Source organism: Somniosus microcephalus, chromosome 17, assembly GCF_052327205.1.
Source record: "Somniosus microcephalus isolate GS21.2 chromosome 17, FLI_Smic_1.0, whole genome shotgun sequence".
Lineage (NCBI taxonomy): Eukaryota > Metazoa > Chordata > Chondrichthyes > Squaliformes > Somniosidae > Somniosus > Somniosus microcephalus.
Genome location: NC_141003.1, coordinates 53,892,742 through 53,916,954, shown reverse-complemented (window position 1 = coordinate 53,916,954; position 24,213 = coordinate 53,892,742). Strand labels below are relative to the sequence as shown.

At 44.8% G+C, this 24,213-nt stretch overlaps 1 protein-coding gene across 7 annotated transcripts in view; it reads right to left on the bottom strand.

The window, feature by feature from the left end:
• LOC147105722 (voltage-dependent calcium channel subunit alpha-2/delta-1-like) overlaps window positions 1-24,213 on the bottom strand; it is an 856,467-nt gene that overhangs the window by 358,685 nt on the left and 473,569 nt on the right. The gene's annotated exons all lie outside the window — the stretch shown is intronic.

The window sequence follows — 24,213 nt, the reverse complement described above, 5'->3', positions numbered from 1 at the left end:
GGACTCCAGCATTTTCCCAACGACAGATGTTAGGCTAACTGGTCTATAGTTTCCTACTTTCTGTTTCCCTCCTTTCTTAAATAGGGGTGTTACATTAGCCGTTTTCCAATCCGCTGGGACCTCTCCAGAGTCCAGGGAATTTTGGTATATTGCAACCAATGCATCCACTATCTCTGCAGCCACTTCTTTTAAGACCCTGGGATGCAGGCCTTCAGGTCCAGGGGACTTGTCATCTTTTAGTCCCATGATTTTACCAAGTACTATTTCCTTAGTGATAGTGATTGTCTTTAGTTCCCCCTCCCTGTGGCCCAACTATCTCAAAGAACTACCTGTTTTATTATGTGGGTGTTGTTGCCTTTATTCATTCTTTGCCCTGTGGTGGAATCAAGCAAGAAAACTCCTCATATTTTGCCATGTGGCAAGAAAGGAGGTAGAGGATTGAATGAATGTTGAGGACGGAATGCACGTCGAGGACCGAACGTGTGTAGAAGACTGAATGTGCATAGAGATCAGAATATGAGTAGAGGACAGAATGAATATAGAGGACTGAATGTTGGGAGAAGATCCATACAGGCCAGAAATGCAAAAGAATTAATGCTTGCCTGTGAGGCCGAGACATTAGCCTGTCCATAGCTCAAACAAAATGACATTTTATATCACCAGTGGTGACTCTTTATGTTGGCCACTGATGACATTTGCCTTCAGTGGCACGGGAGGAAATCATCAGTCGGGCTGGGGGCAGGGGAGAGCTGACTGTCCCTAGAAGCAGTAGCATTGCTTCATTTATTCAGCACTGCTACAATGTAAACACAGCATTACATTTCAAAGGGTAGGTTCTAATCTCAGGGCAAGTCAAAATCATGATCATGAAATTCCCAAAACAGAAATACTTGGGGAAGAAAATCAACCTTCGGCTAATGAATTTCTGTCAGAGGCCAAATGGGGCAGAAAATCGGTTATACGGGGTTTTTCCCCAAATTCCTGCCCCTGCGCATGATCCACCCTCCCCCACCCCAGGAATTTCAGGCCCTTAGTGCCCAAAGATTTGTTAACATTGCCAGTTTCTAAAACTGGGAAAATAAGCACTGTAAAACCTTTAGAACAACCAAACCTTGCAGCAGACACTCAAAATGTTTTTTTTGAAGAATTCCAGTTCTGGCCTGGCCCGAACAATTAGCAACGCAATTGCAGGTAATGATTGTAGCACTGGTTAATGATGCAATTGGAAATAACAACAGAAAATGCTGGAAAAACTCAGCAGGCCAGGCAACATCTGTGGAGAGAAAATAGAGTCGACGTTTCAGGTGAACCCTTTGTCAAGACTAAAGCAGCACAGGAAATGAAATAGATTAAGAGGCCAGGCTGGGAGAGAACAAAAGAGAAGAGACATTAAGAGGTATTCAAAACGAGACGAGATGGTGATGGGACTAGTGGAGACAAAAGATGGCTCGAGCTTAGGTCCTGTGCTTCTTTAGTCTTGGCAAAGGGTTCACCTGAAACATTGACTCTATTTTCTCTCCACGGATGTTGCCTGGCCTGCTGAGTTTTTTCCAGCATTTTCTGTTGTTATTTCGGATTTCCAATGATGCAATTGGTCTTTGCTGAGGCAATATCAAATTCATCCTGTTCTCTGCTGAGCATTGTGAAGATTACAGCGCCCTCCTGTCACCTCTGCTGGGCAAACAACACTTGACACGTTACTCTAACAGAAGAATGATAGGACAAATCATTAGCAGTGCATGGTGGGAATTTCAACAAGAAACCATAAGCTCTGACTGTATTGCAAAACATTGCTAATTGAACTGGAAATTTGCCTTAAAGGTGCAATCCTTTACAGTTCTTTGTTCACAGTAGTAATTGCTTATAAAGTGATTAAGCTTGGTTTTTACTTACTCACTACTTCCTAATCGCTCCTACTCATTTGAATCTTGGTGGCGTCCTGCACAATTGATTTTCATCCTAGTTTTCTCAAAAAAATACTAACATCACTCAACAAAAGCAAAGTATTTGATACCATCAGAAAGAAAGAATTTGCATTTATATAGCACCTTTCACAACTTCAGGACGTCCCAAAGCTCTTTACAGTCAATTAAGTACTTTTGAAATGTAGTCACTGTTGTAATGTAGGAAACGCAGCAGCCAATTTTGCGCACAGCAAAGGTCCCACAGCCAAGAAATAATGACCAGATCATCTGTTTTTAGTGGTGTTGCTTGAGGGATAAATATTGACCAGGACACTGGGGAGAACACCACTGCTTGGCTTCGAAATAGTGCCATGGGATCTTTTACGTCCACTTGAGGGGGCAGGCAGGGCCTCAGTTTAACTCATTCAAAAGACGGCACCTCTGACACCTTCTTTCTTTAATACAATCGATTTTTATTTCGGTTATCCAGATAATAGGAAGATATATTTATCATTAAGCACAGATATTGTTGTTAGTTTTACGTTTAGATGTCGTTATGTACTTCCATTACTGTTGTCAGTTTATTCAGACCTTATTCCATTCAACTGCTGAATTCTACTGTTAAGAGCTGTACCACCCTCTCTAGTAGAACTGTGTGTTGGTACTCTTGCTGAACAATATCAATATATTTCTAAGTTATTATATGCATCTGTTTGTTGTTTAAAAATACAAACAAAACTATGTACTTAAAAACAAACGCACAAAGCTTTCATATCTGACCTAAATGTGAAAAAGTATAATCCTTCCACTTCACTAGGCCTGCCATTCTGGATCAGGAGCAAGAGTGTAAGAATCAGTCACTATGCATTCATTCCCCTGCAGCCAAACCTGCTTTCCCAGACAACCAACAGTTGCGTAGTCAATATCTCCTACAATGGAGTCACTGTCTGCACTGAAAGTACAGCTGGTTTTAAATAACCTCAGTGTACTTCAGGACAAGAGAACACAAAAAAAAAGTATAGGACGAGAAAAGGCCACTTTGCATATCAAGCACGCTGCTTCTACAGACCATGTACTATCTATCAAATGATGCACTCTACTCCACCCATTTAAACTCCTAAAAGAAAGTTCTGCATAAATTGTTTCTGATCCCGAAAGATATTCAGACACAATGGGCTGGATTTCGCCAATGGGAGCTTTTGGAGGCGGGACTCCCACTTGTCGGGTTTTAGTCCCACCTCCATCAACTTCTGGCCAACCCACGCTATTTTTCCCTTGATTGACTCGCTGCAGGCCAAATTAAGGGAAAGCCGGTTACAGAGAATGTCAGCGTATGATGTTTCATCTGTCACAGATGAATTGTCATCGTTTGACACCTCTGTGAAGCTGTCAAACACTGACATTCTCTGTAGTTTGATGAGATCTTGAATTCAAGACTCATTAAACCTCTTTCTTTTGCAGAAATTAGATGGCTGCTGCATTGGAGAATGCAACGGCCATCTGTCATCTCTACCGTGGAGGTGCGAGACTCTCCGCATACCCACCGACTGAAGCCTGCAGGAAGAAACAAAGGTAAGTAAACTTTTTCTAACACTTTCCACTTACCTCACATACTCACCTCTCCACACTCGCACCCATCACTTACCTTCACAGCGCACTTTTGCACCCCTACGACTTCCGCAGACCCACTACTCACCTCGGTGACCCCGGCGGGGTTCAGAGCCTTTGGGAAGCCCTCACTTGTGTGGGTAAAATGGGGATAATCCTCTTATCTGCCTATTAACTACCTGTTATTCAATTCAATTCAATTCAATTTTATTTGTCATATATGCAGCAAACGTGTGTACTGCACAATGAAATGTTGATTTTTACGAGTCCTCCCAACAATGGAATAAATATGGCATAACAATGATAAAATACTAATAGAAATACAGTAATAATAAATAAAACAACAGTAATAAATAATAATAAATTATACATTCATGAGTCTTACGGCCTGGGGGTAGAAGCTGTTTCGAAACCTGCTGGTACGAGACCGTATGCTTCGGTATCTCTTACCGGACGGGAGCAGGGCGAAGACGTTGTGGCTGGGGTGGCTCACGTCTTTAATGATTCTCAGGGCCTTCCCCCGGCACCTCTCAGGGTAGATATCCTGGACAGCAGGTAGTTTAATTCCTATAGTATGTTGTGCAGCTTTCACCACCATCTGTAGAGCCTTGCGGTCTGTGGCAGTGCAGTTGCCATACCAGGTAGTGATGCAGCCAGACAGGATACTCTCGATGGTGCACCGGTAGAAGTTGGTGAGAATCTGGGGGGTCATTCCAAATTTCTTCAGTCTCCTGAGGAAGAACAGGCGTTGGCATGCCTTCTTCGTTATGACGTCGATGTGATGTGACCACGTTAAGTCCTCTGTAATGAATACACCCAGGAATTTGAAGCTGCTGACCCTCTCCACCTCAGCCCCTTCGATGTAGATTGGGGTGTGTCCCTCCCCCTGCTGCTTCCTGTAGTCCACGATCATCTCCTTTGTTTTGCTGATGTTGAGGGAGAGGTTGTTGTACTTGCACCATTCTGCTAGAGCTCTTACCTCCTCCCTGTAGCCTGTCTCGTCGCCATCTGTGATCAGGCCTACAACGGCAGTGTCATCAGCAAACTTGATGATGGAGTTGGAGTTGTGCGTGGCCACGCAATCGTGAGTAAACAGGGAGTACAGAAGGGGGCTGAGCACACAACCCTGGGGAGCTCCTGTGTTCAGGATCAGTGTTGAGGAGGTGTTACTGCCTATTTTCACTGTTAACAGGCAGATACGTGGCACTAATCCCTTTCTCGCCTCCAGGAGACGGGGCCCGGCGCGGATCGGCTACCCGCCTCCTGGCAAGATGGCACGGAAGCGAGTTGGGGGCAGGCTGGACTCAAGCCCCCTGATTCTGCCATTTTCCCCTCAGTCCCACCTCCATACCCGCCTCCCCAGGGTTGACAAGATCGCGCCCAATGACTTGCATTTATATAGCACCTTCAGTGTTAGTCAAACGTCCTAAGGCATTTGAAAGAGGTGTAAGGAAAAAATGAATATCAAGCCAAAACGTCAACTCAAATTTCTCTCCACGGATGTTGCCTGACCTGCTGAGTTTTTCCAGCATTTTCTGTTGTTATTTGAGATATTAGGAGTGTTCTTTTCATTTGTTTGTTTTAGGGAGGGGTGAGGCCATGGGAGGGATTTAAACAAAGGATGCAAATTTCAAATTTGAGGTTCTGGGGGTCCAGAAGCTGGTGTAGGTCAATCAAGACTGGAGTTGTTTTCCACCCGCCATCCTGTTTTTAAAGATCTGTGTGTCTATAATCTCTCCATCTCTTTATCCTCTACTTCATTGAGAATTTTATAATTTAGGTTGCCTTTCCATTCTGTTCCTTCCCCAAATATAATATTTCACATTTATCTACATTAAACTGGATTTCCAACATATCTGTGCACCCCCCTAGCCTGTGTTTGTCTACCTGCACCATTTTGGTATTGTCTACAAATGTTGATAAAATACCCTCTCAGCCGTTGTCCAAATAATCTCTCTCTCTATATATATATTGGGCACACGAGAAATCCAAAACACAGATCCTTGCTGCACACCATCAGCTACATCTGGCTAATTTGAAAAAGTCAATTCAAAAAAGATTTATATACCTACTGACCTTCAGCCATCCTTCTACCAATGACATCACTTCACCATTAATGCCACGTGACTTAATCTTCACGTCTTTTTATGCGCCACGTTATCCAATGCTTTTTGAAAGTCCAAAATATATCAAATTTACTGCATTCCCTTTGTCTACATGTTGGACCATTTTCTTGAAGAATGTTATTGCATTAGTCAAGTATTTTCTAAGTACTGTATCCCTTATTGCGGTCTCTTGCAGTTTACTTAATACTAATGTGAGGCTAAATGGTTAATCTTTTAGTTTTTCCTTTCCCCTTTTCTGTTTTTTGAACAGTGGTGTAACATTTACCATTGTCCAGTCCTTTGATACAATTCCCAATTTCAAAGAATTTGGGAAATTATAGTATCTCTGCTAGGTTGTCAGTAACGTTCCTCAGTATCCTGGAGTGTAGACCATCCAGGTCGCTGACTCATCAACTTTAACTCTTATTAACGCTTTTGCTACAATATCCTTTTAATGCTGATATTTATTGGTTGCTCTTACCCATCCTCTTCGGCTAATCCTGTAGCCTTTAATTCACCCTAATCTGCAAAATATTTGTGCATTTCTAACATTTCTTTATTCTTCACTATACGATTGCTTTCCTCAGATTGCCTTCGGGTGAGACCACCCCTTCTCTGATTGTCATCTTACTACTCATGTACTTAATCATTCTGAATGTCTAGAAATGTGGCAAGGCCGATATTTGCTTATGTTTCTTTTCAGCTTGTTGATTGGGAGGAGGTTATACTTCTGGAGTGCAATAGCAGTAAGATTTACGGCCTAAACATTGGATCATGCCTGAATCGGGGCATGATCCTGAGGCAGCGCACACTGCACGTGCCTAATGAGGCCAGCGGCAGAACCACGGCATGTTGGGCCACCGGCCTCACTTGTTTATTACTGCACCAGTAGCGGCCCCAGAGGCAACTCACCGGTCGTGGAGGGGGAGAGGATTCGGCTGACTCAGGTTTCAGCCAAGGACTTCAGCAACTGTCCGGACCATTTACACCATCATTCTGAACAGTTTCAATAGCTGCACACAAGGCATTTATATGTACGCATCAATTACATTCAACATCATGCTATGTTTTCATAGAACAATTCCACAACTACCTACAGCGAGCTTATCAGACTTGGCACTAATTCGGCTGCACCTACGGCCATCCCTCGTGAAGTAGTCTACACAGACTGACCTCTAACTCTTTTAAGACTGTGATTATGGTCATGACTTGCCAATATCCATTTAAATGTAAGTACAGTTGAAAAAAGATAAGATTATACTATATGTATATATGTGTTTGTGTGGGTGTGTGTATAATAGACATAATGGGGGAAAAATTCAGTTGTTTTGCACCTCCCGTTAGCGCCTTAAGAGGGCGCTAATGGGGCGCAAAGCAACTAGCGCCCGGGCGCGGCGATGTTTGCGCCGCTCGCGAAATTAACTAGATATTAGACACAACTAGACGGCTAAACACTACCACCACGATCTTCTGCGCCGGCAGATTGTGACGTCAGTCGAGTGCGCAACGCCCCGTTAGCGCCCCGGACCGGATATTGAGTGGCGCCCCCTTCCTTACTGCCTGCTGCTAGCAACGACAGGTTGAGGGGAGCGTTATGCTGTCAAAAAGGGACTAGGGGAGCGCTATTTAAAGGTGACCGCTTCCTGCCTTTTTTTGTCGGTGACATTTTTGCACCACGCATTCTGAGAGAGAGAGAGACTGCTGGAGAGATTCAACGCTGTGTGAAGGAGTTTTGAGTACTGAGCAGCACTTTGCTGGTTTATTTTGATTTTCCCTTCCTTGCTTCGCCAGCGCTCTGAGGTAGCGCCTCGCTCCTCGGCCTTTGCACCTTAAGACAGGTGTGAAGCGCCTGATTTAGCGCTCCAATCATCTCCAGGGGTGATAGATGCCAAGTTTGCTGTCGGAGGCGATAATTAGCGCCAGGCACTAAACTTTGCGCACGGCCGATAATGGCAACCCAAATGGGGCGATACTGAATTTTTCCTCCAATATATATATATAAAAAAACACTTCTTATTACACTTGTGCAGTCTCGCAACTGGAAATAAAACTCCCAGTTCCTTGTCCTCAGCAGGGCAGGACTTCACTGTGTAAATTCTCAGTAATTGTAGGACAGATGAGGAGTATTTTTAATGTTATCTTTTCCTGATGAAAATTGTCACGGTCTCTGAAATTCTGCCTATTTTCCTGTCCAAATGGTAAAGAACCTCTTTAATATTTTTTCCTTTGGTGATATTCCTGATATTTGGTGATAAGCCTGACATCGGTAGTGGGGAAAATGCTAGAGTCCATTATAAAAGATGTAATAGCAGAGCACTTGGAAAACAATGACAGGATCGGACAAAGTCAACATGGATTTACAAAAGGTAAATCGTGCTTGACTAATCTACTAGAATTTTTTGAGGATGTAACTGGTAAAATAGATAAGAGAGAACCAGTGGATGTGGTGTAATTGGACTTTCAAAAGGCTTTCGATAAGGTCCCTAAGAGATTAGCGTGTAAAGTTAAGGCACATGGGATTGGGGGCAAGGTATTGACTTGGATAGAGAACTGGTTGGCAGACAGAAAGCAAAGAGTTGGAATAAACAGCTCTTTTTCCGAGTGGCAGGCAGTGACTAGTGGGGAACCACAGGGATCGGTCCTTGGACCCCAGTTATTCACAATATATATAAATGATCTGGACGAGGGAACTAGATGTAATATCTCCAAGTTTGCAGACGACACAAAGCTGGGTGGGCGTGTGTGCTGTGAGGAGGATGCCGAGAAACTCCAGGATGATTTGGACAGGTTGGGTGATTGGGCAGAAGCATGGCAGATGCAATATAACGTGGAAAAATGCAAGGTTATCCACTTTGGTGTCAAAAACAAGGAGGCCGATTATTATCTGAATGGCAATAGATTGGGAGAAGGGGAAGTGCAACGAGACCTGGGCGTCCTTGTGCACCAGTTGCTGAAGGTAAGCATGCAGGTGCAGCAGGCGGTTAAGAAGGCAAATGGTATGTTGGCCTTCGTAGCGAGAGGGTTTGAGTACAGGAACAAGGATGTCTTGCTGCAGTTGTACAGTGCCTTGGTGAGACCACATCTTGAGTATTGTGTGCAGTTTTGGTCGCCTTATCTGAGGAAGGATGTTCTTGCCATGGAAGGAGTGCAGCGAAGATTCACCAGGCTGCTACCTGGGATGGCAGGAATGACGTATGAGGAGAGATTGGGTCGATTGGGCTTGTACTCGCTGGAGTTTAGAAGAATGAGAGGGGATCTCATTGAAACTTATAAAATTCTGACGGGACTAGACAGACTAGATGCAGGAAGGATGTTCCCGATGGTCGGGGAGTCCAGAACCAGGGGTCACAGTCTAAGGATAAGGGGAAAGCCATTTAGGACAGAGATGAGGAGGAATTTCTTCACCCAGAGAGTGGTGAACCTGTGGAATTCTCTACCACAGAAGGCAGTAGAGGCCAATTCATTAAATATATTCAAGAAGGAGTTGGATATATTTCTTAAGGCTAAAGGGATCAAGGGATATGGGGAGAAAGCAGGGACAGGGTACTGAATTTGGATGATCAGCCATGATCGCATTGAATGTTGGAGCAGGCTCGAGGGGCCAAATGGCCTACTCCTGCTCCTATCTTCTATGTTTCTATGTTTCTATTCAGCTGTTTTTACTCCTGAACTAAAGATTATCGCTGGTAAGAAATGTAACCATTAAAATTAGCTATTCATCATTAGGACTGGAAAGAGGCCAAGAACTGAGACTATCTTTGGCCCTAATGCGCAATCCACAGAAAATCCTCCATTACATCTTTAAAATGAGAACCAGACATGCTTAGATTTTGGAATTTACACTTGTATCCACTTCACTGCAGTCCCACAAGAATTCCATGCAAACATCATCGGTTGCTTATAACATCAATGGCAGCTGTTTGTAGCATCCCAAGAAATCAATTCTTCGTTACTTAAAATATGTGCATGTAAACAGTCATGGAGGTAATTAACCTACTCACTTAATGGACAAACACCAAGTTAAACCTATAGTTCAGGTCTTAGAACTGAACCAGAGTCCGCATTATTTGCAAAGTCAATTATTTTAACAAGCGTATGCAAAAGCGACAGAGAGAGAATGAGGGAGAGAGAGATTGAGATTGTGTACAATGCCATTTTCTTGAAAGTTAAGCTTCAGCCTGAAGCATTTGAACTCGTCTTGACTGCCAACTTCTGAATGGTAAATCCTGAAGTCTCTAATGACCATTTTTTCCTTTCCTATACCCGATGCCTGGATAAAGACATGAAGCCAATTGAAATGCTATGCACTCAATCACTTCGATTGTTTTTTGCCAGTTCTCTACATCAATGGGAATAATGTAAAGGCTCGCCATCTTATGCATGAGCCCGAGATGGCAATAAATTCACGATGAATAGACCGGCCCAGTTTCAACACCGTTACAGTATTTCTTATTAAATTCAACTTTGACAGTCAGGGCAACTATAATTGAATAATTGCTGCTTTTTAAGAGGCTTTCAGCAGAGCTGTGTTATAAACCATATTAAGAAACATAAACTGCTGTTTTGGGACAGAGTAGAAGTGAGTAGAACTGATATTCAAGACATTGGGGGGGAAATTTGTGTGGTTTGTGCCACATGTTAGCGCCAAAACGGCGTAGATAGCTGTAACGACAGCTGATGCTGGTTCCAGCACCGCATGCGTACCGGTAGCGCTGTCGGTAAATTCACTCACCAGGGACCTCGCCACATCAGTGAGTGTGCAATGCTCACTGGACACCCGATCTCCCAATTTCCTTAAAGCCAATGGACTTACCGGCTAGAGTTAACAACGACAGCTTCAGGTGGCGTGCAGCAGCAGAAAGCCAGCTCCAGTGATGCTATCTAAAGGGATCATCAACAATCACTCGTACCTGACAGGTTTGTGAAGTTTGAGTGGCTGTGTTTTAGTTCCTGCTACTGCAACAGCTTTCTTTAATAATTTCAAGGTTCTTTGGTATCAGGAGTGTTGTGGCAAGTACAAAACTGCATAGTTATTTCTGGAAAGAGTCAAACACCTGCTAAGATTAATGGGGGCTGTACTGGCAGTCGACCTCGCCCTCCAGGATCTACGGTGGAGGGAGCGGAGGCAGCGAGAAAGACATGTGCCCAGAGGGAGGAGGAGGCCATGAGGGCTTTCAACAGGAGGCCTTACCCTCTGAGGGTACTCTGAGAGCACTTCGCCTACCTTCAATTAAGCGAGGAGCAGTATATTAGAAGGCTCCGCTTCACCAAGGAGGTGGTCACAGAACCCTGCCACCTCCTGCAAACAGACGTTCAGCCTCAGACCAGGGCTCTCCCAGTGGCAGTCAAGGTCACCATGGCCCTCAATTTCTTCGCCAGAGGATCCTTCCAGTCTGCAACAGGAGACATAGCTAACATCTCGCAGTTCACCATCCATCGCTGCATCCGGGAGGTCACTGAGGCTCTCTACAGAAGGAGAAGGGACTCTGCTGGCTTCCTGATCACTAGAGAGAAGCAGGACGAGCATGCATGTGGCTTTGCCAGTGGGCTTCCCCATGGTGCAGGGCGCCATCAACTGCACCCACATGGCTTTGCGGGCACCACATAGCAATCCTGAGATGTTCCATAACTGCTAAGGCTACCACTCACTTATTGTGCAGTTGGTGTGTGGCCACAGGCAGCGAATCCTCAATGTCAATGCCTGTTATCCTGGCAACAGCCACAATGCCTTCATCCTGTGCCAGACCGGTGTGCTAGCACTCTTCCAGTTACCACGTCAAGCTCGCAGCTGGCTGCTCAGAGACAAGGGCTATCGAATTGTTAACCCCTCGCTTCTGTGAGGAGAATCTACCCCTCCCGTGGGGGATCTAGGTTCGCTACTTTAGGAGACCCAACACGCCGGTCAGTCTATTGTCACTTTCTCAGTAATACACAAAGTCAGAAACTGTAAAATAAGTAAAGTTTTATTCCGTACCCGGTACTGGACTTCACTCCGAGAAACTCCTAGTGTTTACACACAAGGAAGTCTCCTCTAGAGTGCACCCCTAGGCTCACGGGGCTACAATATTTATACAAAAAACATAAATTACAAGTCATCATGAGAATACAGGAAACTAGGCGATCACACGCTACACAAGTCATTTGTTTCTTTTTACAGAGTTCTGTTTAAAATTCACTTTAACTTTCAACAAAATTCGGCCCTGAGACTGTCTTTACTCTGTTCTATAAACATTCTGTTTCGTCCTCTCTTATCTATGTGTATTACATTCCCACAGTCCTGTATCAGCTTTTTACATTTAAACCATTCACTGTATGTCAAGTAGTCCATCATGCTTTGCGAATCATTGGTAAGGCAGTATGGGATTAATCCAGCTTAACACACTCTCCGCCTGGCTCATGACTCCCCTCCACAGCCCCAACACTCCTGCCCAGCACTCATATAATAAGAGCTATGCTGCCACCAGGAACATCATCGAGCAGACCATTGGCTTATTGAAGCAATGGTTCTGCTGCCTTGACCGCTCGTGAGGAGCCCTCCAGTACACATCAGAGCGGGTGTCCCATTTCGTGATGGTCTGCTGTATGCTCCACAACTTGGCCATCATCTCGGCCCAGCCCTTGCCAGCAGCGATTGCAGGACCACCTCAGGAGGAGGAGGACGAGGAAGAAGAGGATGAGGAGGAGGAGGATGAGGAGGAGGAGGACGACAAGAAGGAGGAGGAACAGGAGGGAGGGAGGAGGCAGTGAGATAATTGGCTTTCCGGACTGGCTGTCAGTGACCGGCTCATCAGACTGCAATTCAAATTAACAAAACCCCAGATCCCCATTGCTCACCACATCCCCATCATACCATCCCTGTCTTATGCCATATCACAGTGTCCTCCTGGATGCAAAGGTGAAATGAGAGAGACCACAAAATATTCCAAACACCATTAATAAATGTATCCATAAACATATCACATGAATTCTAATAAACTAATGACCCTTGTGCCTGCCATAGTTGAATAGCTGTCACTGTGTGCAAGGTGTGAGATGTGGGTGTGAGTGTTGCTAGGTAGAGATTGCTGGTGGGCTAGTGCTGGGGGTGTGGTGCATTGAGCAGTGTGTGAAGCTTGTGGTACAGATGGTGGTATGTAGCATTTGCTGAAGCCTTCACTCACCCTGACCACCCGTGTAAGCTCATTGAACTTCCTCCTGCACTGGGTGTGGGACCTGGGGACCACAGTGCTGCCTGTGATGTGGTGTGCCACCTCCATCCACACAGTCTGGCAGACATGTGGCGAGGGCCAGTTGGTACAGGACCGCCGGCCTTCTCTCCACCACTAAAACCAATGCCTCCAAAGCTTCCTCGGAAAACCTCCAGGCTCTCTCCCTGGGGAGGCGATCTGCCATTTGTAAATAAGTGCTCCTTCTCTTTGTCCTCCTTCTTATGGTTGTTGAGGCAGCTGCACACCCAACAATGCTGAGAATGAGGTGCTGCAGCATCAATGAACCTCCCCTTTAAGTAGTGAAATAAGCCTGTGGCAATCATTGCTTGCATTTAGACTGCACCTGATATTGGTTCATCTTTTCAGTGTAATGCCAATGAGCTTGGGTTTTTAGACTAGAATCATGACTGCAATCATTTCAATGAGAAGTGAGGATGAATTTTGCATGCAGTCTAGACAATTTTCAACTGGCGCTACATAACCATTTTCAGTCTACACACCGCCCATTCCATGGCTACAATGAATTTCTAGCCCATTGATTCTGCACAGTAGAATAGCAATAGAAAATAGATTTTGTGTAGAAATGGCGTCAAAAGAAATGTGCACTAACCATTTTGTATCTTAACTAATCACGACTCAACAGATTTTTTACTGAGATTTTTTCTTATATTCAGTCCAATGCATTTATCGGTTTATTTTCTCTATTGATATCAGTATCCAGTACAATTGCTGAATATATAGGCGACACTTGATGGTTAAGCATGCATCACAAAACATTAATTTAATTGAGGTGTTTAAGTGCATTATGAACAGTGAGCTCCAGTCATTTAAATCATCTGAACCCTGAGATCAAATTGAAGTTTGAGTGCCCCATCTTCAGAAACATCACAAAAATTGCAGGAAGCTAGCTGCCACATGCTAAGTTTTGACAACGTTGATTTTTATTCAGAATATTTTTTTTGTAAATGGATTTTGGCAAGTACTATTTTGCAGCCTTAACTTGTGGTATTTCTTAAGAATGAACAAACTTGCATTTATAAATTTGCCTTCCGTATCCTCAGGACATCACAAAATAATTTACAGCCAAATGAATTGCTTTTGAAGTGTAGTTGCTGTTGTTATCCGGGCAAACATAACAACCAATTTGTGCACAGCAAGGTCCTACAAACAGTAATAAGATAGGCAATCAATTAATCTTGTTTTATTGGTGATTTTGGTTGAACGATAAAAGTTAACCAGGACACCAGGAGAACTTTCCTGCTCTACTTCAAATAGTGTCATGGGATCTTGTATGATCATCTGAGCAGATGTACGGAGCCTCGGTTTAACGTTTCATTCAAAAGACAACATCCCTAACAAGGGAGCACTCTGTTAGTACTGCACCCAAGTGCAATTCTAGATTATGTGCTCAAGTCCTGCAGTGGGACTTGAACCAATGACCTGACTCAGAGGCAAGAATGCTACCACATAGCCAAACTAACACTCGAAGAATCAAATTAGCTATCACAGAATCAAATAAAACAAATCATGCTTTGTCACATATTCACCTTTCTATGAAAAGCCAGATAATGAAAACAAAGCTATAGAACAAAACCCAGGTTTTCAACAACAACTGTCTTTATAAAGTGTCATTAACATAATGGAACATTACAAGGTGCTTCAGGGGAGGGAATTAGGCACTGAGTAGGAGTTAGAGGAGATGCCTGAAGGCATAGTCGAAGAGGTAGATTTTGATGAGGCTTTTTGAAGGTGGCGGTGTGATAGCTGAGGATATTACCACCAATGGCGGAGCAGTGGAATGGGTAACTGAAAGCACAATAAACCAGAGTCAAAAGAGTGCAAAGTGCAGGCTGGGTTACAGGGTTGGAGAAGGTTGCAGAGGTAAAGTGGAGCGAGGCCATGGAAGGACTTGTAAATGAGGATGAAGATTTTTACATCAATGCATCGGGGGAACTGAGAGTCAAAGGAAGTTTGCAAGAACAGGGAAGCTAGATGGGCAGGACTAAGTATCTGGTTGGCAGAGCTCCAGATTCAGTTGCAGTTTGCAGAATTACATTCTATACAACTCACTTCTGGGTTTTTTTAGGGGCAGTATAATAAAGTCAGTCAAAGGCAACTCTAACTGCCACCTAAAGGATGTCACCCTAAGGACATATTCTACGTAACATTGGCCCTGGTGCTTATTGAGAACACAACCATCGGCTCACGAGCAAGTTACAAATTTCTCACGGTCTTAAATTTCAAAAGTCATCTTTATTTCTGGCTGTGCTGGTCATCTGATTTTAGGATTGGCTGGTTGTCATTTTAAATCTGGAAAATGGCAGCAGAAGAAATGTTTTCAATTTCAGCATTTTTTGAAAACTTTGCTTGGATGAACAAACTGACCCATCTGTGGTTCTAGCTAAAGAGATCATGTTACACAAGTCACTAAGTCACTGCTAATTGAGGTTTTGCACATGCATGAGCAAGTCCAACCCCCTATGGCTTTGTACATGAGTGATTAGCTACAAATCCCATCACCCACCCAGTTTTAAAGTAAACAGAAAGTGGCAACCCTACTCATGGCACGTAAAGTAGATTAAACCTACACGGTTATGCATTTGAAGCCTAATTAATAGGTAACAAAAAGGGGACTTAATGTGATGATCAAGATTCTGTTTGTCTCGCGATCACAATAGGCTAAGGGGGAGAAATTGAGTATAGCCCCATTTGGGGCGCCAGCCTCGCCAGGGCGCTAAAAGTAGCGCCCCGGAAACATTCGCGCCCGCCCACTGGAAATTGAGTGGTAGCGCCCCAAAGGGAAGCGCGGCGCTACTGGAGGCGCCCCGCATCCCTCTTGGGGCGCTGTGAGTGAATATCGTGGCGCTGCGGCACGCCGCGCTGCGGTATTGCAGGCCTTCCTCCCCTTCTTAAAGGGGAGGGGTCTTGTGCAGTGCGATCTGGGGCCCAGCTGGGCCCCCGAGGATCGGGAGTGCAGGCAAAAGAGCCCGGCACCGAAGAGAAGTGCCGGGCTCTTGGAACACAGCCAGCACTCCGCAGGGGGGGTTCAGGAGGCCGGGGACGGGAGCGCAGGCAGGTGCTGGCAGGTGGCCAACAACAAAAATGGTCACCCCGCACCTCTCCTTTAATTTGCACCTCCCCGGCCGCAGGTAGGCCCCCCTGAACCGGTCGGACATAGCGTCTGGTGGTAAATCAGGGGCGCTGCCAAATATTGCGGCCGGGGTGTCAGCAGGGCGCTGCGCACACCGATGACGTCATCAGCAGCGGCGCAGCGCTAACGGTTAGCGCCACCACTAACGTCCCACGGAATTTAGCGGGAGGCGTGGGCAGTGCCGCACCCGGGCGCCAGTTGGCTTGTGACCCACTTAGCGCCCTCTTAAGGCGCTAACGGGTGACGCAACCTACTGAATTTCTCCCCCCAAGTGTAGGTTGGCCTTAACTAGACATGCAACAAGAAGATTACCAGCGTGTGCTGGTAAGCTACATGGTTTAAGTTTGTTACACTTTAGCAATAATGCTGTGCACAGTTGGGAGTACTTAAGCATTAGCTTTGCCAACTAATTGCCTAAGTTCTTCTGAATAAACAGAGTGTTTGGGCAGGATTTTCATTCAGGAGTCGGGTTGGAGGCGGGACTACAACTTTCGGGGTTGTAGTCCTGCCTCCATCGAGATGTGGCCAATCCACGCGATTTTAACTTGATTGACCTTGTTGAGCCCGCCCAGTGGGCTCAGCAGGCCAATTAAGGGCCACCCGGCAACAGGTGAAATCACAGACTGAAATTTCATCTGTCAAAAGGTTTTGACAGATGAAATATCAGCATTTCACAGCTGTTTGAAGCTGTCAAACACTGACAGTCTTACTTCTAACATGAGTCCTTCGCCACAGACTCAGTTAGAAATCTCTCCTGCACCAAAAGCTGCAGGCTGTCACTTTTGACAGTTCGCAGCCATTCTGCTTTCTGTGCCGGTGAGATGAGGGACTCCCGAGACCTAAAGGAAGGAAGGCTGAAAGGTAAGAAAAGGTATGTAAAACTTACTTAATCACTTTAGACACACCAAACACACTTACCTTTGCACTCATGCACACATCACTCACCTGAACACCGACATCTTGACCCCTCCAAGTCCTTCAACCCGACGGCCCGCCTCCTCTAACTTGGCGTGGTTTGGAGCCGTCGGGAATCCCACACTTCAACCTTAAAAATAGGGATTAGGCTAAAAACTGCCTGTTAACTACCTGTTAACAGGCAGTTAATTGTCACTAATCCCTTCCCGCCTCGGGTAGGCGGGTCCCAGTGCGGGGTGGGTACCCGCCTCCTTTGAAACTGGCATGGGGTCGGGACCCCTGATTTCGGGATTTTAACCCCCTGCACGCCTCCAATCCCGACTCCACGGCCCAATGAAAATCCTGCCCTTTCTCTCTGGACAGTAAGTGTGCAGTCCATGCTTGGCAAACAGACTCTCTACCTGTGTGGACTTCTCAGTATCCTTCTTTGGGCCCGTTAGTACTGTGATGGGTTTTTGTGCATATCTAATATCTAGCTGATGACAAAACAATCCCAGTCTTATTGTCTCGGTTCAGCATTTAATTTACCAAGAGCCAATGGGAGTTTAGTTTTGGGGATTGAGTTTTATTTTAAGTAATGATCTCCATTATATAAATAGGGCACATATCTGGGAGGGAAGCAGCAAATGGAAAACTGACCTTTTATCTCTGTGATTTGGATTCAAAACTAGCCCAGACTGATGCAACAGAAGCCTACTCTGTCTGCTGACTAATTATCCTGTGAAATGAGTTTGGGCAACCTCATCTCAGTTCTGAGTGAGCCATAGCACAAAACCGCCTCTAATTAGGCATGAACTGGCAATCTCATTCACACTGTATCTAAACATGTTTGGCTGGATTTTACCAGCCTGGAGGAGGCTGGGAAAGTCAAAAAGAATGGGAGCGGGTCCTGAACCCGCTCCCAACCCGCCTCCAATCAATCTACCCGGGAGTCGGGTGCCCGATTTGTGCAGGGACCCAACTCCCAGCAGCGGGAAGGAGATTATAGCCACGTAACTGCCTGTTAACAGGTAGTTAACAGGCAGTTAAGAGGCTTTTCCCAATTTTTCGTCTGCTGCTGCGGGCTTCCAACGTCGGGGAACCCTGCCAGGGTAAGTGAGGCGTGCTGTGGGTCTGTTGTTATGTTGGTGTTTGGATGACAGCTGCAGAAGTGGTGTGAAGGATGCAATGGGACAATGGTTAGTATCAGAGGTAAGGAAATGTTGTGAAAGTAATTTTTAATGTGGTTAGATGTTTCTGCAGGTGACAAGCTGTGAAGTGTTTGTGTAGCCTCATCTCATCGGGAGAAGTGACAGGTGGCTTCTGCAATCTCAGCTGCAGCTGCCATCTGTTTTATCCTAAGGAGAGAGTAATTGGAGAGCCTGGGTGCAAGGGCTCACCAGTGTACAGTGATTGTCAGCGTTTGACAGCACCTCAATGCTGACAAACACTGACAATTCATCTGTCAAACAAGTGTGGTGCTTATGCCTTTAAGAAAACCCGCCAGGTGAAGCATCATCAACTAACGTCATCTGACACCGGCTTTCCCTTAATTGGCCGGCAAGCCCGCAGGGGTGGCTTAAAAAGGCCAATCAGAGCAAAATAGCGTCTGCTCATCAGACGTCACTGGGGGCGGGACTAGAACTCGGAAGGCAGCAGTCCCGCCCCAACTCGTCTCGGTAAGTAAAATCCAACCTGTTATATTGGATCGAGGATCCTCAATGCTCATAATGGAAGTAGAAAATGTTCCATTCCCAACATTGTCATTTCTCACCTTTATGAGCACAATGTTCACAAAAAAACACCAAAAAAAATATCAAGAGCCAGTGGTTACAGAGACTAAACCACATGTAACTCAGTTAACACAAGCAGGCATAAGCCACAGTCCCCACTTTATTTCCAGTGAGTTGCACTATGAGTAGCAGATTCTAGATGAACTAATAGCAATTTACTTGTACTTCTTCCAACTTAGTATACTGTATTCACTACTCACGATGCCGTCTCTTTCACATTGCGAGACCAAACGGAGGGTGGGTGATCGCTTTGCTGAACACCTCTGTTCAGTCCACAAGCGTGACCCTGAACTTCCGGTCACTTGCCATTTTAATGATCCATCTCATTCCCACTCTGACCTCTCTGTCCTCCTACACTATTCCAATGAAGTTCAACGCAAACTTGAGGAACAGAACCTCATCTTTCTACAAGGCACTTTAGGGCCTTCTGGCCTTAACATTGAGTTTAACAACTTTAGATCATAACCACCTCCGCTTCCATTTTCTCTCGGACACCAGGTGCTGGTAAAAGAGGATTGCTGCACCAGAGTCATTGGGAGCAGAGGAGGTGTGGGCTGGTGCTTGGGGTGGGGAACACCTATCGGTACACGGCTAGTGGAGTGGTCCGCACATCTGGGGTCTGCCTGCCTTTCTTTGCCACATTCCTGGGCCATGGGAATCTTTTGTTTTGCCAGATTTGACACCTTTTGCTTCTTTACTTATCCCATTATCACCCTCTTTTTCCATACACCACCCTCCCTTTTGTCATTTAGTCACTCCTGCTCTCCACCCTATCACAGGCCTCTCCCTTTTGTTCTTTTCTGGCCCTTCTTTTCCCTGGCCCTGCACTTGCTTAAAAGCTGTTCATCTGTAACATCCTCCAGTTCAAGTGAAAGGTCATCAACTTGAAACATTTACTCTGTTTCTCTCTCCACAAATGCTGCCGGACCTGCTGAGTGTTTCCAGTATTTTCTGTTTTAATTTCTAAATTAACTAAAATGTGTGTGTGTAGAAGTCATGAACCTCATGGGCCATTTGTAGATGGAGAATATTATATCTATGGTAAGCCAACTGGAGATTAAAAAAAAGCACGCTCAGCAAGGATCACATTTATTGTGTTAGAATGGGGGAAAAAAAATCAAATTAAAGCAACTGATACCCTGTAATCTCCACATGAGTTAGATCTGGAACTGACTAAAGCACAGCACTCAAGCATTGATTGATCATGCCTTGTTTGATAATTGTAATTCCTTCAAGTGTCTCCAACATCTTGTATATGACTAAGAGCATTTAACCAAATGAATGAAACAAACCCCTCATCTTTGATGCCAAGCAACCTGAATGCAGATATCACGATGTGTCCCTCAACAACTTTTGAAATGTGCCAAATAATAAGCTGGCTGATCCTTCAACTCCCAAGGCTAATTCTGTACTGCAGAAACAAATCTCTGGTTTAGAATGACAAAGAGTATTGTGTCTGATGTCTTACCAGTGGAACGCAGTATTGATTTCCTTTAGAGCAGAAGCTATGCGTATGTAATATTGACAAATAAAGGAACATTGCAGGCGTCAACCAGTAAATGGCTGCTTTCAGTTTGATGATAAAAGTATGGACAAACTGGCAAATCAATTCCAAATATCTCAACAAGGGAGGGATGTCATTTTATTAAAATCACACACAAAGAAATCCTACAAAGGAGGTAACATTCCTTAGCCTGATCTTAAACTAAAATGTCAGATGCATGAATGAATTTGTCTAATTTTGCACTTCGTCTGCATGACAATTGCCTTCCCAACTTCACAAATTTTTATGTTTCTGAGGTTTATAAATCTAACGATTAAACTGATCGATTTCTTTCAGAAACTACAATATTCAGTCAGCGATCACGTGCAAATTGGCATAGAAGCAGTCAGATCAGGAGAATTAACACGTGGCTAAAGGGCTGGTGTGGGACAGAGGGGTCCCTTTTTATGGGATGCTGGCACCAGTACTGGGACAGGAAGGAGCTGTACCGATGGGACAGGCTCCACCTGAACTGGGATGTGTCCTAGCGGAAAGAGAAAATAGGGAGGTGGCAAAGGCTTTAAACTAGTAAGATGGGGGGAGGGATCTACAAGAAATGAAACAAGCCTAAATATAAACAAAACAGGAATGGAGAGCATAGGAAAGAGTAAAGTAAAGGAGGATATTGATGGCCAGGGAGTAGAGTAATAGAACAGGAGAGTAAAAAGATGGTTAAAAATAAAGTGAAAGGAACTATTAAAAATGAGTTAAACTGTCTGTACAGCAATGCACAGTGTCTGTATTAAAACAGGAGAGCTGGAGGCAATCATGCGTTGCGAGGAACCAGACATAGCTACAGAAAAATCAGGACTGGGAACTAAACATTGCAGGGTATAATATATTTAGAAAAGATCGAGAAAGAAAAAGGGGAGGTGGAGTAGCTGTACTTATTAGGGATAACATAATGGCAGTAGAAAAAAGTGACACAGCTATCAGGAAGACAGAAATAGAATCCATGTGGATAGTGATAAAAGACAATAAAAGATCAATCACACTAACAGGGGTAGTCCACAGACCACCTAATAGTGGAAGGGAGGTGGAGGAATAAATATGCAAATAAATTAGGGAAATGAGTAAAAAACATAGAATAATAATCATGGGGGATTTCAACTACCCCGATATTAATTGGACAGAAGAGGTTGGTAAAGGGGATAAGGGAATAGAGTTCCTACAATGTGTACAGGACTCCTTTCTAACCCAATATGTAAAAAGCCCAACAAGGGAGAATTTGCTATTGGATCTAGTAATGGGAATGAATCAGAGCAGATAAGAGAAGTAAAAGTAGAGGAACATCTAAGCAAAAGTGACCATAATATAATACGCTTTAAGATAATAAGTGAGAAGGACGTAAGTATGACAAAGACTAGGGTAATAGATTGGGGAAAAGCTGATTTTGAGGGGCTGGAAATAGAACTTGGGAAAATAAAATGGGCAACAATATTGGCAAACAATGATGTAGAACAGCAATGGGCAACATTTAAAATGGTGTTCAACAGAGTCCAGGAACAGAAATTCCGCTAATAAAAAAGAACAAAATAAGCACTAATGGGACACCATGGATGAATAAAGCCATAAGGGAAAAATTGAGGGTAAGGAAAGAGGCATATATTAAGTACATGGACAACAGGGGAGAGCATAATAAGGGAGAATATGAAGAGACTACAAGAGAAGTCAAACAACAATTAGGAAAGCAAAGAGGAACTATGAAATTAAATTAACAAGGAACATAAAACAAATTAATAAAATATTTTACAGGCACATCAATAAAAAAAGGAAGGTCAGGATAGGAATAGGGCCACTAAGGGATGGACAGGATAATACCACAGGCAACGATAGAGATGGCAGAAATATTAAATAATTACTTTGCTTCAGTATTTACCAGGGAGATAGAACAGGTGGACATGACAGTGAATCATGAGATTAGTAATGAAATAAATGCATTTAAAATTAAAAGAGGAGATATATTAAATAAACTAATCAAACTCAAAGAGGAAAAAAGCCCTGGTCCAGTTGAATCAAGGGAAGAGAAAGCAGAAGCATTACTACACATATTTAGTAATTCATTAAAAAAAGGTATAGTGCCAGAGGACTGGTGGATAGCTAACATAATATCTATATTTAAGAAGGGAGATATAACATGTCCAAGGAACTATAGACCAGTCAGCTTAATAGCGGTAGTAGGAAAAATGGAATCCCTATTAAAGGAGAAAATAGGAGAACATCTAGAAGCTAAAAATAATAATGAATAGTCAGCATGGATTTCAAAAGGGAAAATCTTGCTTGACCAAACTCAATGAATTTTTTGAAGAGGTAACAGAGAGAGTAGAGAAGGGTAATGCAGTAGATGTAATTTATCTAGATTTTCAAAAGGCCTTCAATGAGGTACCACATAATAGACTTATCAATAAGGTCAGAGAAGGTCAGTGAGGGAACAAGTAGCAGAATGGATTGCTAGCTGGCTTCAGGATAGAAAGCAGAGAGTAGGGGAGCGGGTGCAGAGAAGATTTACAAGGATGATACAAGAAATGCGAGGGTATACCTATTGGGAAAGGATGAACAGGCTGGGTCACTTTTCGCTTGAAAAGAGAAGGCTAAGGGGTGACCTAATAGAGGTCTTTAAAATTATGAAAGCTTTTGATAGAGTGCATACCGAGGGCTGGATTTTCATTCAGAAGTCGGGAAGGAGGCGGGACTACAACTTTCGGGTTGTAGTCCTGCCTCCATCGAGATGCGGCCAATCCACACGATTTTAACTTGATTGACCTTGTTGAGCCCGCCCAGTGGGCTCAGCAGGCCAATTAAGGGCCACCCGGCAACAGGTGACGTCACAGACTGAAATTTCATCTGTCAAGACGTGTTGACAGATGAAATATCAGTGTTTCACAGCTGTTTGAAGCTGTCAAACACTGAGGCCTAGAAATTGGGTATAGCCCCGCTTGAGGCGTTAGAACTAGCGCTGCGCAAAGTTTATAGCCAGACGAAACTTATCGCCGCCTGGCGCGATATTGGGTTGCATCGCCCCCAAAGGGGATTGAGGCACTAAATCAGCCGTTGCACGGTGCTCTTAAGGCGCAAAAGGTCAGGCGCTACTCAATATCGACGCGGACGGGCGCAGCGCAGGTGAACTCAATTACGGGAAAGCACGAGACCTACAGGCGCCGGCCGGCTCTTAAAGGGGCGGGTCAGTCAGACTGAGCTTAAACACCCAACGTCCTGTAGGCCTCAGATTCGGCGCTCGCCCTTGTCTGGCGTTAGAAACTTGTGCATTATGGAGAAGGTTAGGCAGAGAGCAGAGCGCTTCAGCACTGAGGCTCTGGACCACTTGGTGGCTGCAGTTGAACACCGTCGAGAGGTCCTGTATCCGGATAATGGCAAGAGGCCAAATCAGAAGGCTTGTCGACGATCTTGGAGGGAGGTTGCTGTGAGGGTGAATTCCAGCAGCATGGCGACCAGGACCCCTGTTCAGTGCAGGAAGAAATTCAACGACCTCACACGGATCGTTAGGGTGAGTGATGGTTTACCAAACTTGTGCTTCCCTCCATCTGCAGCTGACTTCAGGCACTCTGCTGCAATGATGCGCCAATGGCCATCTGTCAGTATGCACCCATGGCCCTTTCTGGCCACACACATGGACAGATGTCTCAAGGCCTCATGTAAGGGCTCTTGCACCATGGGGGGCATGCGATGAGGTCTGAAGGCCTCATGTAAGGGCTCTTGCACCATGGGGGGCATGCGATGAGGTCTCAAGGCCTCATGTAAGGGCTCTTGCACCATGGGGGGCATGCGATGAGGTCTCAAGGCCTCATGTAACAGAACCTCCCCTTCTTTCCCCTGCAGTCCAACATGGCACAGATTAGAAAGGAGCAGCATCGAACCGGTGGCGGACCTGCACAAGTGGTCAATCTCACGGATCTGGAGGAGAGAGTGCACCAGATACTTCAGGACGTCTGTCTGGTCCAGTGACCACTGCATCTGCCGACCCCATTACCAACAGCGAGGGTAAGACT